Source organism: Leucopleurus acutus (genome assembly GCF_964270905.1).
Source record: "Leucopleurus acutus genome assembly, chromosome: 1".
Classification (NCBI taxonomy): Eukaryota; Metazoa; Chordata; class Mammalia; order Artiodactyla; family Delphinidae; genus Leucopleurus; species Leucopleurus acutus.
The window spans coordinates 30,350,522-30,365,113 of record NC_139142.1 but is presented as its reverse complement, the minus strand read 5'-3'; the positions used below and the strand labels follow the sequence as shown (position 1 = coordinate 30,365,113).

At 37.6% G+C, this 14,592-nt stretch overlaps 1 protein-coding gene across 1 annotated transcript in view; it reads left to right on the top strand.

The window, feature by feature from the left end:
* The window catches only part of SIPA1L1 (signal induced proliferation associated 1 like 1), a 377,254-nt gene that overhangs the window by 164,117 nt on the left and 198,545 nt on the right, over window positions 1-14,592 (top strand). Inside the window, exon 4 of the mRNA XM_082844854.1 lies at window positions 14,432-14,493. The gene's annotated coding sequence lies outside the window, so the exon portion shown is untranslated. The remainder of the gene's footprint in view (window positions 1-14,431; window positions 14,494-14,592) is intronic.

Below are 14,592 nucleotides of genomic sequence, written 5' to 3'. Positions count from 1 at the left end.
TGTTGATCTGCATTTACAGCTGTGTTGTAATTGATCGTTGGTAGGGCAAGTCCCTCACTACTGTCTTCTTATGGAGTATCTTGATTCTTCTTGGGCCTTTGACTTTTCATGTAAACTTTATATATAATCACTTTATTGAGTTCCTTGAAAAATCCTGTGGATATAGATGTAGATGTGTGTGTATGTATATATGTATAAGCACATATATACATCTGTCACTCAGTATCTGTGGGGGATTGGTTCCAGGACCCCTGCAGATATAAAATCTGAGGATGTTCAAGTCCTTTATGTAAAAATGGCATAATATTTGCATATAACCTTTGCACATCCTTCCTTATATTTTAAATAATCTCTAGATTACTTATAATACCTAATGCGATATAAATGCTATTTAAATAGTTGTAAATAACATGTAAATGCTATGTAAATATGTACCAGTGGATGGCAAATTCACATTTTGCTTTTTGGAACTTTGTGGAATTCTGCGCGCCCCCCCGCCCCCGATATTTTCCGTCCATGTTTGGTTGAATCTGTGGATGTGGAACCCATGGATATGGAGGGCCCACTGTATTCCCTCGCTCTTTCACTAAGAGTGCCTGAGGGTAGCCCCCAATAACAATAAACACATCTAGCACCTGGATCTTGAATTCTTTCTTTCTTTTAATTGAAGTATGATTAATATACAGTTATTATAATTGTTTCATGTGTACAACATAGTGACATTTACATACTTTATGAATGATAAAGTTCACCATGATAAGTTACCATCTGTCACCATTTAAAGTTATTACAGTATTATTGACTATATTCCCTATTCTGTACATTGCATCCCCATGACTGACTTATTTTATAAGTGGCATTTGTGCTTCTTGATCCCCTTCACTGATTTTTCCCATCTTCCCACCCCCATCCTCTCTGGCAACCACCAGTGTGTTTCTGTATCTGTGAATCTGTGTCTGTTTTGTTTCGTTTGTTCATTTATTTTTTTTTTTAGATTCTACATATAAGTGAAATAATACGGTATTTGTCTTTCTCTGGCTGACTTATTTCACTTTGCATAATGCTTTCTAGGTCTATCTATGTTGTTGCAAGTGGCAAGATTTCATTCTTTATGGCTGATTAATATTCCATTGTGTGTGTGTGTGTGTGTGTGTATACCACTTCTTCTTTATCCATTTGTCTATTGATGGACAGATGCTTCGGTTGCTTCTATATTTTGGCTATTGTAAATAATGCTGCAGTAAACATAGGGGTGTATATATCTTTTCAAATTAGTACTTTTGGGGGCTTCCCTGGTGGCGCAGTGGTTGAGAATCTGCCTGCCAATGCAGGGGACACGGGTTCGAGCCCTGGTCTGGGAAGATCCCACATACCATGGAGCAGCTAGCCCCGTGAGCCATAATTACTGAGCCTGCGCGTCTGGAGCCTGTGCTCCGCAACAAGAGAGGCCGCGATAGTGAGAGGCCCGCGCACCGCGATGAGGAGTGGCCCCCACTTGCCGCAATTGGAGAAAGCCTCGCACAGAAACGAAGAGCCAACACAGCCATAAATAAATAAATAAATAAAATTAAAAAAAAAAATTAGTACTTTTGTTTTCTTCAGGTAAATACCCAGAAGTGGAATTGCTGACTCATGTGATAGTTCTGTTTTTAATTTTTTGAGGACCCTCCATATTGTTTTCCATTGTGGCTGCACCAATTTACATTTCCACCAACAGTGAATGAGGGTTTCTTTTTCTCCACATTCTTGCCAACACTTGTTATTTGTTATCTTTTCAACAGTAGCCATTCTGACAGGTGTGGGGTGCTATCTCATTGTAATTTCATCTTTTCATGTGTCTGTTGACCATTTGTATGTCTTCTTTGGAAAAATGTCTGTTCAGGTCCGCTGACCATTTTTAATTGGATTGTTTGTTTTTTGATATTGGGTTATATGAATTCTCTCTATATTCTGGATATTAACCCCTTATCAGATATATGATTTGCTAATATCTTCTCTCATTCAGTTGTTGCTGATTTCATTCACTGCAAAAGCTTTTCAGTTTGATGTAGTACATTTGTTTATTTTTGCTTTTGTTGCCCTTGCCCGAGGAGACAGATCCAAAAAAAATATCGTGAACACTGATGTGAAAGGGCTGACTGCCCATGCTTTCTTATAGGAGCTTTATGGTTTCAGGTCTTACATTCAAATCTTTAATCCATTTTGAGTTTATTTTCGTATATGGTATAATAGGGTGATCCAGACTCATTCTTTTGCATGTCCAGTTTTCTCAATATCATTTATTGAAGCAAGGCTGTCTTTTCCCCATGTGTATTCTTGCCTTTTTGTCATAGATTTATTGATCATATGTGTATGGGTTTACTTCTGGGCGCTCTCTTCTGTTCCATTGATCTATGTGTCTTATTTTATGCTAATACCTTACTGTTTTGATTACTGTAGCTTTGTATTATAGTTTGAAATCAGAGAGCATGATACCTCCAGCTTTGTTCTTCTTTCTCAAGGTCACTTTGACTAATTGGGGTCTTTTATGGTTCCATACAAATTTTAGGATTATTTGTTCCAATTCTGTGAAAAATGCTATTGATATTTTGATAGGGATTGCATTGAATCTGTATGTTGCTTTTGGTAGTTTGGACATTTTTTCTAATACTGATTGTAATACATTTTTTCAGTACTAGTTCTTTCATTCTATGAGAACAGTATATCGTTCTGTTTATTTGTGACATCTTTAATTTCTTTCATCAATATCTTATAGTTTTCAGAGTATAGGTCTTTCACTTCCTTGATTAAATTTATTCCAAGTTATTTTATTCTTTTTGGTGCAATTGTAAATGGGATTGTTTTCTTAATTTCTCTTTCTGATAGTTTGTTATTAGTCTATAGAAATGCAAGAGATTTCTACATATTAATTTTGTATCCTGCAATTTGCTGAATTCATTTATTCCAGTAGTTTTTGGTGGAGTTTTTAGGGTTTCCTATATATAGTATCATGCCATCTGCAAATAGTGACAGTTTTACTTCTTCCTTTATGAATTGGTTGGCTTTTATTTTTCTTATCTAATTGCCCTAGCTGCGACTTCCAATACTTTGTTGAATAAAAGTGGTGAGAGTGGGTATTCTTGTCTTGTTCCTGATTTTAGAGGAAACGTTTCAGCTTTTTGCTGTTGAGTAGGATGTTAGCTGTGAGTTTGTTATATATAGCCTTTGTTATATTAAAGTGTGTTCACTCTGTACCTACTTTGTTGAGAGCTTTTATTATAAATGGGTGTTGAATTTTGTGAAAACGACTTTTTCTGCATCTACTGAGATGATCATATGATTTTTATCCTTTGTTTTGTTAATGTGGTGTATCATGTTGATTGATTTGTGGATGTTGAACCATTTTTGCATCCCTGGAATAAATATCACTTGATCATAGGGTATGATCCTTTTAATGTATTGTTGAATTTGCTTTGCTAATGTTTTGTTGAACATTTTTACATCCTGTTCATCAAGGGTATTGTGTAATTTTTTTTTTTTTTTTTTTTTTTTTTTTGCAGTGTCTTTGTCTGGTTTTGGTATCAGGCTAATGCTCATCTTGTAGAATGAGTTTGGAAGCTTGCCTTCCTCCTCAATTTTTGGAAAAGTTTGAGAAGGACAGGTTTTAACTCTTCTTTAAATGTTTGGTAGAATTCACCTGTGAAGCCATGGGCTTCTATTTATTGGGAGTTTTTAAAATTACTGATTCAATCTCATTGCTAGTAAATTGGTCTATTGAGGTTTTCTATTTCTTCCTCGTTTTTGGAAGATTGTAGTTTTAAAAATTTTATCCATTTCCTCTCAGTTTTCTAATTTGATGGCGTATAATTGTTTATAGTAGTCTCTTATGATACTTTGTATTTTTGTGGTATTAGTTGTAACATCTTTTTCCTTTCTGATTTTATTTATTTGGGGCCTTTCTCTTTTTTTCTTGATGAGTCTGATTAAAGACTTGGCAATTTTTTATATTTTCCAGGATTCAGCTCTTGCTTTCATTGATCTTTTCTGTTGTTTTTTGGTGTCTATTTTATTTATTTCCACTCTGATCTTTATTATTTCCTTCATTTTACAAACTTTGGGCTTTGTTATTTTTTTTCTAGGTCATTTAGGTGTAAGGTTAGATTGTTTATTTGAGACATTTTTCTTGTTTCTTTAGGTAGGCCTATATCACTGTAAACTTCCCTCTTAGAACTGCTTTTGCAGTGTCCCATAGATTTTGGAAGTTTAAACACAACCTTCCAACCTTACATTTGTCTCAGGGTCTTTTCTTATTTCTTCATTGCCCCATTGATTGTTTAGTAGCATGTTGTTTAGTCGCCATGTGTTTGTGTCTTTTCCTGTTTTTTTCTTGTAGTTTATTTCTAGTTTCCCACTGTTGTGGTTGGAAAGGATGCTTGATATGATTTCACTCTTCTTAAATTTACTGAGACTTCTTTTGTGACCTTTTTCAGATTCTTTTCCTATATAGGTTATTATAAAATGTCTTTCATATATTTTAATTTCTAGTTATGGCCTTTCTTTTCTTCTTAAATAAGTCTCTTTAACATTTCTTATAAGGCATACTAAGTGCCTTAGCTTGTGCTTATCTGAGAAACTTTTTGTCTGTCCTTGAGTTCTGAATGATAACTTTGTCAGGTAGAGTATTCTTTGTTGTAAGTACTTTCCTTTCAGGACTTTGAATATATCATGCTGCTTTGTTCTGGCTTGTAAAGTTTCTGTTGAAAAATCAGCTGATAGTCTTACAGGGATTCCCTTATATATAACTAGTTGCTTTTTTCTTGCTGCCTTTAAAATTCTCTCTTTATCTTTAACTTTTGACATTTGAATTATAATGTGTCTTGGTGTTGGTCTATTTAGATTCATCTTTTTGAGAACTCTCTTTGCTTCTCAGACTTTGATGTCCTTTGCCAGGTTAGGGAGGTTTTCAGCCATTACTTCTTCAGATAAGTTTTTTGTACGTTTCTCTCTTTCTTCTGCTTCTGGGACCTATATAATATGAATGTTAATATGTTTGATGTTGTTCCAGAGAGCCTTTAAACTATCCTCATTTTAAAAAATTCTTTTCTCTTCTTACTCTTCCATTTGGGTGATTTCTACTACCCTCTTTTCCAGATCACTGATTCATTGTTCTGCATCATCTAATCTGCTGTTGATTTCATCTAGTGTAGTTTCATTTCAGTTACTGTATTCTTCAGCTCTGATTGGTTCTCTCTCTTTGTTGAAGTTCTTAACTGTGTTCATACATTCTTCTCCCGAGTTCAGTGAGCATTTTTATGACTACTTCCTTGAACTCTTTATCAGATAGGTATCTCCGTTTCATTTAGTTCATTTTCTGAGGTTTATTTTGTTCTTTTGATTGGAACATATTCCTCTGTCTCCTCATTTTGCCTAACTCTTAGCATGTTTTTTTTTTTTTTAAATGTATTAGGTAGATCAGCTGTGTCTTCTCATCTTGAAGGAGTGGTCTTATGTAGAGGGTTTTCTGTGGGACCCAGAAGAGCAATCCCTCCTGGTCACCAGAGCCGGGTGCCCCAGAAGACTCCCTCATGTGGGGTGCACGCACCCTCCTTTTGTGGTGGTCCTCCAGTTCTTGCAGATGCGCTGTTGGCTCCCAGGCTGGCTTGTTATAGGCTTGGCTCTGACTGCTGCAATTGTGCTGGTGGGCAGGGCTGGCCTCCAGGGGTAGGAGCCACTTTGTTGGGGAGGGGTGGCGATTTGGACCAAGGCCACGCACCAGTGTGGAGGGACAGGATCTGCTTTGGGGGGTTCCCATCCCGACAGAGGCCGCCTGTCGGTGTGGTGGGAGAAGAGCTACTTTGGGAGGGTGCTGGCTGGAGCAGGTCCACAGGGGTAAGCTGGGGCTGGGTGAGTGACGCTAGTAAGATACCTGGCAGATGTCACAAACAGCGTCCACCAGTGCCAAGCCAGCTTGGTAGAGGGAGGATAAAATAATTTTTTTTTTTTAAATGGCACCCACCAGAACTTCATTCTGGGAGGAAGTTCCAACACATCCCTGCCCCTTTGGCACTTGCCATAACATCGGTCATTGAATCTCCTTTATGTATGGCCCAGATGCTTTTCAAACTGCTACCTCTGCACTGGGACTTAGAGTGAGTGAGTTTGTGCCCAGGCCCTTTTCTCATAGCCCTCCAGCTCTCCTGGACATGACCCTGCTGGCTTTCAAACCCAGACATTGTGGGGGCTCATCTCACTGGTGCAGGGCCCCCCTGCTCTTTAGGGAGGACTTCCATATTAGTGATATCCCCTCTTGCTTGTGGGTTGTCACACTGGGGGTGTGGGTTCTGACTAGACTGTGTCTCTGCCCCTCCTGCCCATCTTGATGTGTTTTTTTCTTAATTTCCTTAGTTGTAGATGAGCTATTCTGCTAGTCTTCAGGTGGTTCTCAGAGAAAGTTGTTCTGTATGTCGTAGTTTTGATGTGTCCATGGGAGGAGGTGAGCTCAGGATCTTTCTACTCTGCCATCTTGATGCCACCTTGGATCTTGATTTCTGAATACCACTCTCTAATAAAAGGAACCAGGGCTCCTTGGAGAAATGTTAAGAAAGTACAAAATGAGACTGAAACATCTAGTTTTAGAAAGTAAGGGAGTGCTCCCAAAATGATGAGGTCATGTCAAAATGACCTAGAAGCCATCTTGAAGGGGTTTCCACTGGCCCAATCTGGGGCTGATTGGTAATAATGGATTATAAGAAACCATAATAATAATATATTATAACCCACTGAATACTTGGATGAATAATATAAATGTAAGAATGAATGGATTGATTAATTGAAATCTTGATGAGGAACAGTATATGTACATAGCTTCAAAGTACCTCCCTAAGAAATACTTACTAACTACCAAGAGGAAAAGTGTAAGTAGCTCTACAGTGGAGAAGACTAGCAGATACCACCTTAATCAGTTCATCAATGTGAACATCATCAGTAATAATACAAATGAAAATTGTATGCCACCTGGTGGGTTGCAATGAGAAGAGCACAGAGTTTTCTTCTGTAATATTCCTGCCAGTATCTTTGCTCATCATTCATTCTGCTTTTAAATAAATTTGTGCTGAACTATGACATACATACAGAAAGGTGACAAATCATATGTGGACAGATCAATAAATTTCAAAAACTGAACTTGTCTATGTAACCAGCACTCAGATCAAGAAATTGAACAGTCTATCACTCTAAAAGCACCTGTTCTGACTTCAACTTATAATCATTGATGATTAATTTTGCCTGGTTTTGTACTTTATATAAAAGGAATCATATAGCATGTATTTTTGTATATGGCTTCTTTCTCTCAGCATTATATATTCATGTTGTTGCAGGTAGCAAATATTTTCTTCCTTTTCTAACTGCAGCGTTCCATTGTATGAATTCATCAGTTATTTTTTCTTTCTGTTATGGATACACACTGGAGTTGTTTTCAGTTTTGGGCTGTTATGAATTGCACTGCTGTGAACATCCTTGTTCATGTCTTTTGCCACACATGTGTCTGTTTATGTTGGCTATATACCTAGGAATTGAATTGCAGAGTTATAATGTATGCATACATTCATCTTTAGTAGATACCGCCAAACGGTTTTTCAGGTGGGCAGTTAACACTCCTACCAAAGGTATAAGGGAAGTGCTGTTTGCTCCACATCCTTGTCAACATGGCTTTTAATTTTAGCTATTCCAGTGGGTATGTAGTGGTATCACACTGGGGATTTTAACTTGTGTATCTCTGATGACTAATGAAATTGAGCATCTTTCATCTCTTTGTTGTCTTTTGTGAGGTCATCATTCATTCTTGCCTTTCAGGTCTTCTATCCGGTATCATTTTACTTCTGTGCAAAGGTCATTTCCTTTATAATTTAGTGTGTCAGCTGATGGTAAACTCTCGGTTTTGTTTGGCTGAAAATGTTTATTGTTCTAGAAGGAATCGTCTTTAGTTATAGAATTCCAGGTTGATTGTTATCTCTGTTAGGTCACTGAAGATAGTAGTCCTTTTCTGGGCTCCATTGTTGCTGTTGAGAAATCAAGAGTCATCGTAATTGGTGTTCATTTGTAGGTGATTCTCTTTTCTCTTTGCTGCTCTTAAGATTGCTTTTTATTTAGTGTTCTGCAGTTTTATTCTGATGTCCCTCAGTATTGCTCTTCCCCCTGCTTGTTGTTTGTTGGCCTTTCTGGATTCAAGGAGTGGTGTCATTTACAGTATTGATTCTCTCCATTATCTTTCTCTAGTATTCCTCTTAGGTGAATGTTAGACCTATTCACTCTACCATCCATGTCTCTTACTGTCCCTTTATGGTTGCATCTCTCTATTTGGGAAGCATTCTAGATGGTTTTTTTTAGATCTGTCTTCCAGTTCCTGTTCCATTATTCATCTGTGTCCAAATGTAATTTATTCACCTAATGAATTTTTTTTTTAAATGTAGAGATCTTTTTTTAAAATATTTATTTATTTATTTGGTTGTGCCGGGTCTTAGTTGTGGCTCGTGGGCTCCTTAGTTGTGGCATGTGAACTCTTAGTTGTGGCATGCATGTGGGATCTAGTTCCCTGACCAAGGATCGAACCTGGGCCCCCTGCTTTGGGAGTGCAGAGTCTTATCCACTGCATCACCAGGGAAGTCCCATTAATTTTTTCTGAACTTCTATTATCATATTTTTAGTTCTAAAATTCTATTCAGTTCTTTTTTCAGTTGTTTAGTTATTTACAATATTCTATTTGTTCATTACTTGCAAGCTTCTCATTTATACATTTATGTGTATATATATACCTTAAAAAAAAAAAACTATTAGCTTTAATATTTGGCACAGAGAGAAGAGGGCCTGAAGCCAGGTTTTAGATTAAGATGATTGTAACTCACAATCTCTCATGTCTTCCTTCTTTTCTTTTATCTCTCTTTCTTTCTTTCTTTCTTTTATTTTTTACTTTTCATTTTGAAATACTTTTAGACTTAAAAAAAAAAAAGTTGCAAAAATAGGTCAATTTCTACATACCCTTCACCAACCTTCCCAAAATGCTAATGTCTTATATAACTATAGTAAACTTATCAAAATCAGGAAATTCACGTTCATACAGTAATGTTAATTGAGCTACAGACCTTATTCATATTTTATCACCTATCTCACTAATATTTATGTCTGGACCATGATCCAGTCTAGGATCCAACATTGCATTTAGTTGTTTTATTTCCTTTGTCTTCTTTAATCTGTACTGTTTGTCAAATGGTGGTTTTTCTATTTCCATCATTCTTCTCTACACTTATTAATTGAAATTCTCTTACAAGAAAGAGCTTGGCCTTCTTGCCCATTTATTTGTGTATTCAGTTACTTAATTTTTATCGATATGGACTCATGGGTACTTGTTTTATCCTATAAATTAAAATGTATTAATATAATTTTTTAATTTTTTTGCTCAGATTTGGCCCCTTCAGGTTAGTTCCAGTCCTTTTGATAAATCCATATCTTTTTTGAGCACTCCTTACTTTGTTGTACCACAAAATGTTCTAGGTTCATCTGGTACTTTCCCTTTCCTAGCTTTGCAGCCAGACATTTCTCTAAGTAGTCCTGGTTCCCCTTATTGGAGGATGGTGTTTAGAAGCCAGTATTTGGGTGCTGCATGTGCTCATTGCTACAGGGGTATCATTGCTTCTGGTCTTTGTCAGAGGACAGAGCTACACATACCTGCCTCTACCAATATCTATTATCTACTGAAATATATATTAAAAACCACGATATCTCTGATTCCAGTCTGATACCATACAGTTCATTCTGGTCTTTCACATTCCTTTCTTTGTTTTTTCTCTAGTCTCAGAGTATATAGTCAAGATACTGGCTTCCAAAGCGGTTAGGTTAGTTCTTTTCTTCTGTACTCAGTTAAGTGTGGTTACTTATACCTTTGTAATGCAGTTCCCTTATTACTGAATGTGTTTCATTTTGAGTTACCTTCACATACTGTTTGATTTTGATTGTTTACCTTTTTATTTTGTTTAACAGTACTGTGGTTATAAATGTCAAAACTATGCAAGAAGATATATCTGGAGACCTATCACTCCCCCTCTATTCTTTGTATTCCATTCTCATTCCCCCAGTTCCCACCTGAATGGTTCCATAATGCCTGCAGGATAAAATTTGAACCTAGTATAATTGACAAGTCCCTCCATCATCTCAGTCTTAGCTTGTCCTTATACACCATGTTCTGGAAGCCTCAGATTTCCTCTTATTCCTCAAGCATGAGTGGCTCATTCATGCCTCCGTGCCTTTGCATATTCTCTCCCTCTGCCTGGAATAATGCTCTGTTCCTTTTCTTGTCTTGCCCATCTTTAATCATTCAAAACCCATTTTAGGGCTTCCCTGGTGGCGCAGTGGTTGAGAGTCCGCCTGCCGATGCAGGGGACATGGGTTCGTGCCCCAGTCCGGGAAGATCCCACATGCCGCGGAGCGGCTGGGCCCGTGAGCCATGGCCGCTGAGCCTGTGCGTCTGGAGCCTGTGCTCCGCAACGGGAGAGGCCACAGCGGTGGGAGGTCCGCGTACAGCAAAAAAAAAAAAACCCATTTCAACTCTTACCTACTAGGTAAAGACTTCCTTTCCTCACCCATCTCTCCTCATTTGCATTTCACTCCTCCATTTAGTAATTCTCTTCTGTTAATTCATAGCTCTATAGCACTTGTAAATATCGTGTAACTTTTGTGACATTTGATTTAAATCATTGATGCATAGGCTTTTCATTTTCTTTATAACTGTGAGCTTCTTAAAGACAGAAACTTTGTCCTTGGATTTCTAGCATCTAGTTCAGTTTCTTGCACTTAGCAGTTATACAGTGAATACAGTATAGTGAGTGGATGTCAGTTCTTTTCACTTTTTCTTTACTCTTTCTCTCTTTATTTCACTCATGATATAAGCCCATATTAATAGAATGTGATGCCCATGATCTTGTTTGGCATTTTTGTATTTTCTGCCTCTCCTCATATATTTGGGCACAACCTTGGTAATTTAATGGCTTCCTGTGATCCCTGGGAAGTCACAGTATCTAATTAAATTTTCAGACACAGTATAGAGGGTTGAGGTGAAACCAGGGTATAGAAATTGTTTAAAATATGCAGACCTAAAAAGTCAAGACTATATTATCTGTCTGATTTGCCTTTTCATTTGAAAAGTTGAAGTTTGCTGCCCGTTTAACCTGTTAGATTGGAAGAAGTTGTTGCACTGGAAACAAAATCCCTTCAACAGTCTTTCAGGAGCACTAGTCAGCTTTTAAAATGTCATTATTATTGTCCAAAAGACAAGTTTAGTAACCTTCCACATTGTGTTTCTAAGCTGCTTACTTTACTTTGTATTCTGTATAGATTATTCAGCAGATTATGTTAAAATGTAGGGGCTTATTTCCACCAGTCTCTTCATGCACCATCTGTTACTTCCCTCTCTCCCTCTGTATTGCATTCTCTTCCTGCCTGTGTGTTCTATTTAATCATAGCTCATTCTCCAAAGTCCTACCTGCTACTCAGCACAGAGGTTTAGTTGTAATGTAGACGTCACACTAAGCAAAGGGGCGGGGGTGTTGTTTCTGGACCGCGCTTAGCAAGGGTACAGAGCTGCAGCTACTGCATCGAGTGTCTGATGTCCGGGGCTAGTGAGCTTTGAGAAATCATTCACTTATCTTACTGGCCCATAGTCTTTATTTATAAAAATTGAAAATATATCACTTTTTTATTCAAGTGTTACACATAGAGAGACAAATGTGTCATAAAGGAGCACTTTGATGAATTTTCCTAATTGAGTATAACCGGAAAACCACCATTCAAACCAGGGAACCCAGTATTACTAGCCTGCCAGAATTCTTCCTTCCCCCCAGGCTTTACTGCCCCCTCTAAAAGATAACTACTATCCTGATTTACATAGTTTTACCTACTTTTGAACTTTATAAAATAAAATCATACGGTACATTCTGTCATGTGTCTGGCTTCTTTGTCTCGACATTAAGTTTGTGAGATTCATCTGTGTTGTTGAATCATTTATGGTTCATTTATGTTCATGACTGTGTGGTATGCAAACTGCCTGTTTTTGTAAATAAAGTTTTATTGGAGCACAGCCACACCCATTCATTTACATATTGTCTGTGGTTACTTTTGCACTCCAGAGGCAGAGTTGAGTAGTTGTAACAGGGCACAGAGACCATTTGGCCTGCAAACCCTAAAATATTTACTGTCTGGCCCTTTGCAGAAAAAATTGATTGACCCCCTGCTGCATAGTGTTCATTATATGAATATTCCACAGTTTATTTGTTACTGAGTCTTGGCTATTGCAATTAATGCTTCGTTAGATATATGTGTCTTTAGGACCTATGTATATGCATTCCTAGAAGGTATTTCCCCCGGAGTGGAATTGCTAGGCCACAGTTTATGTTCTGCTTTATTAGATATTGCCGAGCAGTTTTCCAGTTCACACTCCCACAGCAGCATATGAGAGTTGAATTGCTCCACATCCTAAGACCTGGTATTGTCAGATATTTGCACATGAGCCATTTGGATGAGCATGTAATTTGATCTCATTTGTGGTTTGTAATTTGTATTTCCATGGTAATGAATGACGTTGAACACCTTTTCATGTGCTTGTTGGCCATTTTTCATCCTGTTTGGGTGACCTGTCTTTTTCTTATTTTGTCAGAGTTTGTTATATTCTAATGAGTCCTTTGCTGGATTTATATATTGCAAATATATCTTCTTTTCTGAGACTTGCACTTCTATTTTAATGGTGCTTTTGTTTTTTTTTATTTTTATGAACATGAAGGGGATCAGAATATGCCACCCCAAAATATGCCACTTTGGCATGAAAATTATTTTGGACTGAAGGAAGTCTAAAAACATCAGACACAGGAAGAGCTTTTTGCCCTCCCCCTTTCTTCCAGAAAGCTGGGCATAAATTTCCATTTGTAAATTTTCCATTTGTAAATTTCCATTTGTAAAGCAGGGCATAAATTTGGGGTGTAAGCAGGGCACCCCATCTGCCATACCAGGAAGAAGAGAATGACACTTGAGTCTGTGTAACAAATCTTACTCAATAATTCTTATCTCCCATACATTTCCTAGTCACCTTCCCACAATTTGTCATCCTTAGGAGCCTAACCCCCTTTTTTCCTTTGTTTAGTCACTTCTCCACTATTTATTGCCCTTTTGTTAAAATGGCGTATGAGCCCCTGGATCTAACTGCCACTTTAGGTTCTCATTGTTCCATGGCATCTCCATGCATGTAAAAACATTAACATCAATAAAGAAACATATGCCTCTTCTCTTATTAATTTGTCTTTGTCAGTTGAATTTGCAAGTCCCCAGGAATTGAATACAAGAGGGTAGAGGAAAAGTTTTTTCTTCTTCTGAAGACCATAACTAATGCCAACAACATGGCTGAATCTTACATACACTGAGGAAAGTGAAGTTAGACGTGGTATTTGTAGATTGATGGCCGGTAACTATCCTCAGCCTTGCCAAGGCACACCATCCCCAGGAAACACCAAGCAGCCATGGTTAGAGTTTTATGTGTTTTTTTTTTGTTTTTTTTTTTTGCGGTACGCGGGCCTCTCACTGTTGTGGCCTCTCCCGTTGCGGAGCACAGGCTCCGGACGTGCAGGCTCAGCGGCCATGGCTCACGGGCCCAACCACTCCGCAGCATGTGGGATCTTCCCGGACCGGGGCACGAACCTGTGTCCCCTGCATCGGCAGGCGGACTCTCAACCACTGCGCCACCAGGGAAGCCCGAGTTTTATGTTTTTAAACTCCTTCTGAATTAAGAGTGTGACTTGCCATATTGTTATTTGTCCTGAGGTCTGGATAGGGACAGACCTTTCTCTTTTGAATATTAAAAGACATTCCAGTGTCTTAGAGTCCCCAGTTCTTTGGCTGTGTTTCTTTAGCATTTCAAGGTATGCTGAATATTCAAAGGTTTTATTAAAATGCAGTGTCAAATATTTGAATCAGATACGTGCATTTTTTTCTGAGATCTCTGAGTTTAGGAATTTAGAAATTGAAGCTGATTTATCTAGCTTTAAGTTGCGTTGAACTCAGTAGGTTGCATGTGTGTTGTAGAGGTTAGATGACATGGGTTTTGAGGTCCGTTTAATAATTGCTTTTGTTTCCGTTTTATAAATAGCAGTCCAGGGCAATTTTCCTTGCTTAAAATGTATTTTCTTTGTTTGTTTGGTGGTGGTCAGATCTACAAAAGATGCAGATAATTGTAACTTGAAGATAGTTAGAAGAATTTTTATACTGCAGATATTTTTCTCATTTTTAATTTAAGTTCAGCTGCTTACTTTAAAAAGACTGGTTTATTTCTTTCAGGGAAAAAAATAAGACTTGTCAAAGTTATGCAACTGTTTTTAATGAAATGTCTTCTGTACTTAACTATTTTTATTCTTTTTTTCAGGTTATACATTGTTAATGTGGTTGCTATTATCTGAATTTCTGTAGCTATGGCACAAGAATATAGTAAGTACTATACCATACTTCCTATGACCTACGTGCTTTATAAAGTGTTAATTTTCTGTCTTTAAATTTCTCATTGGAGCAGTGGAGGTGTAGGAACAA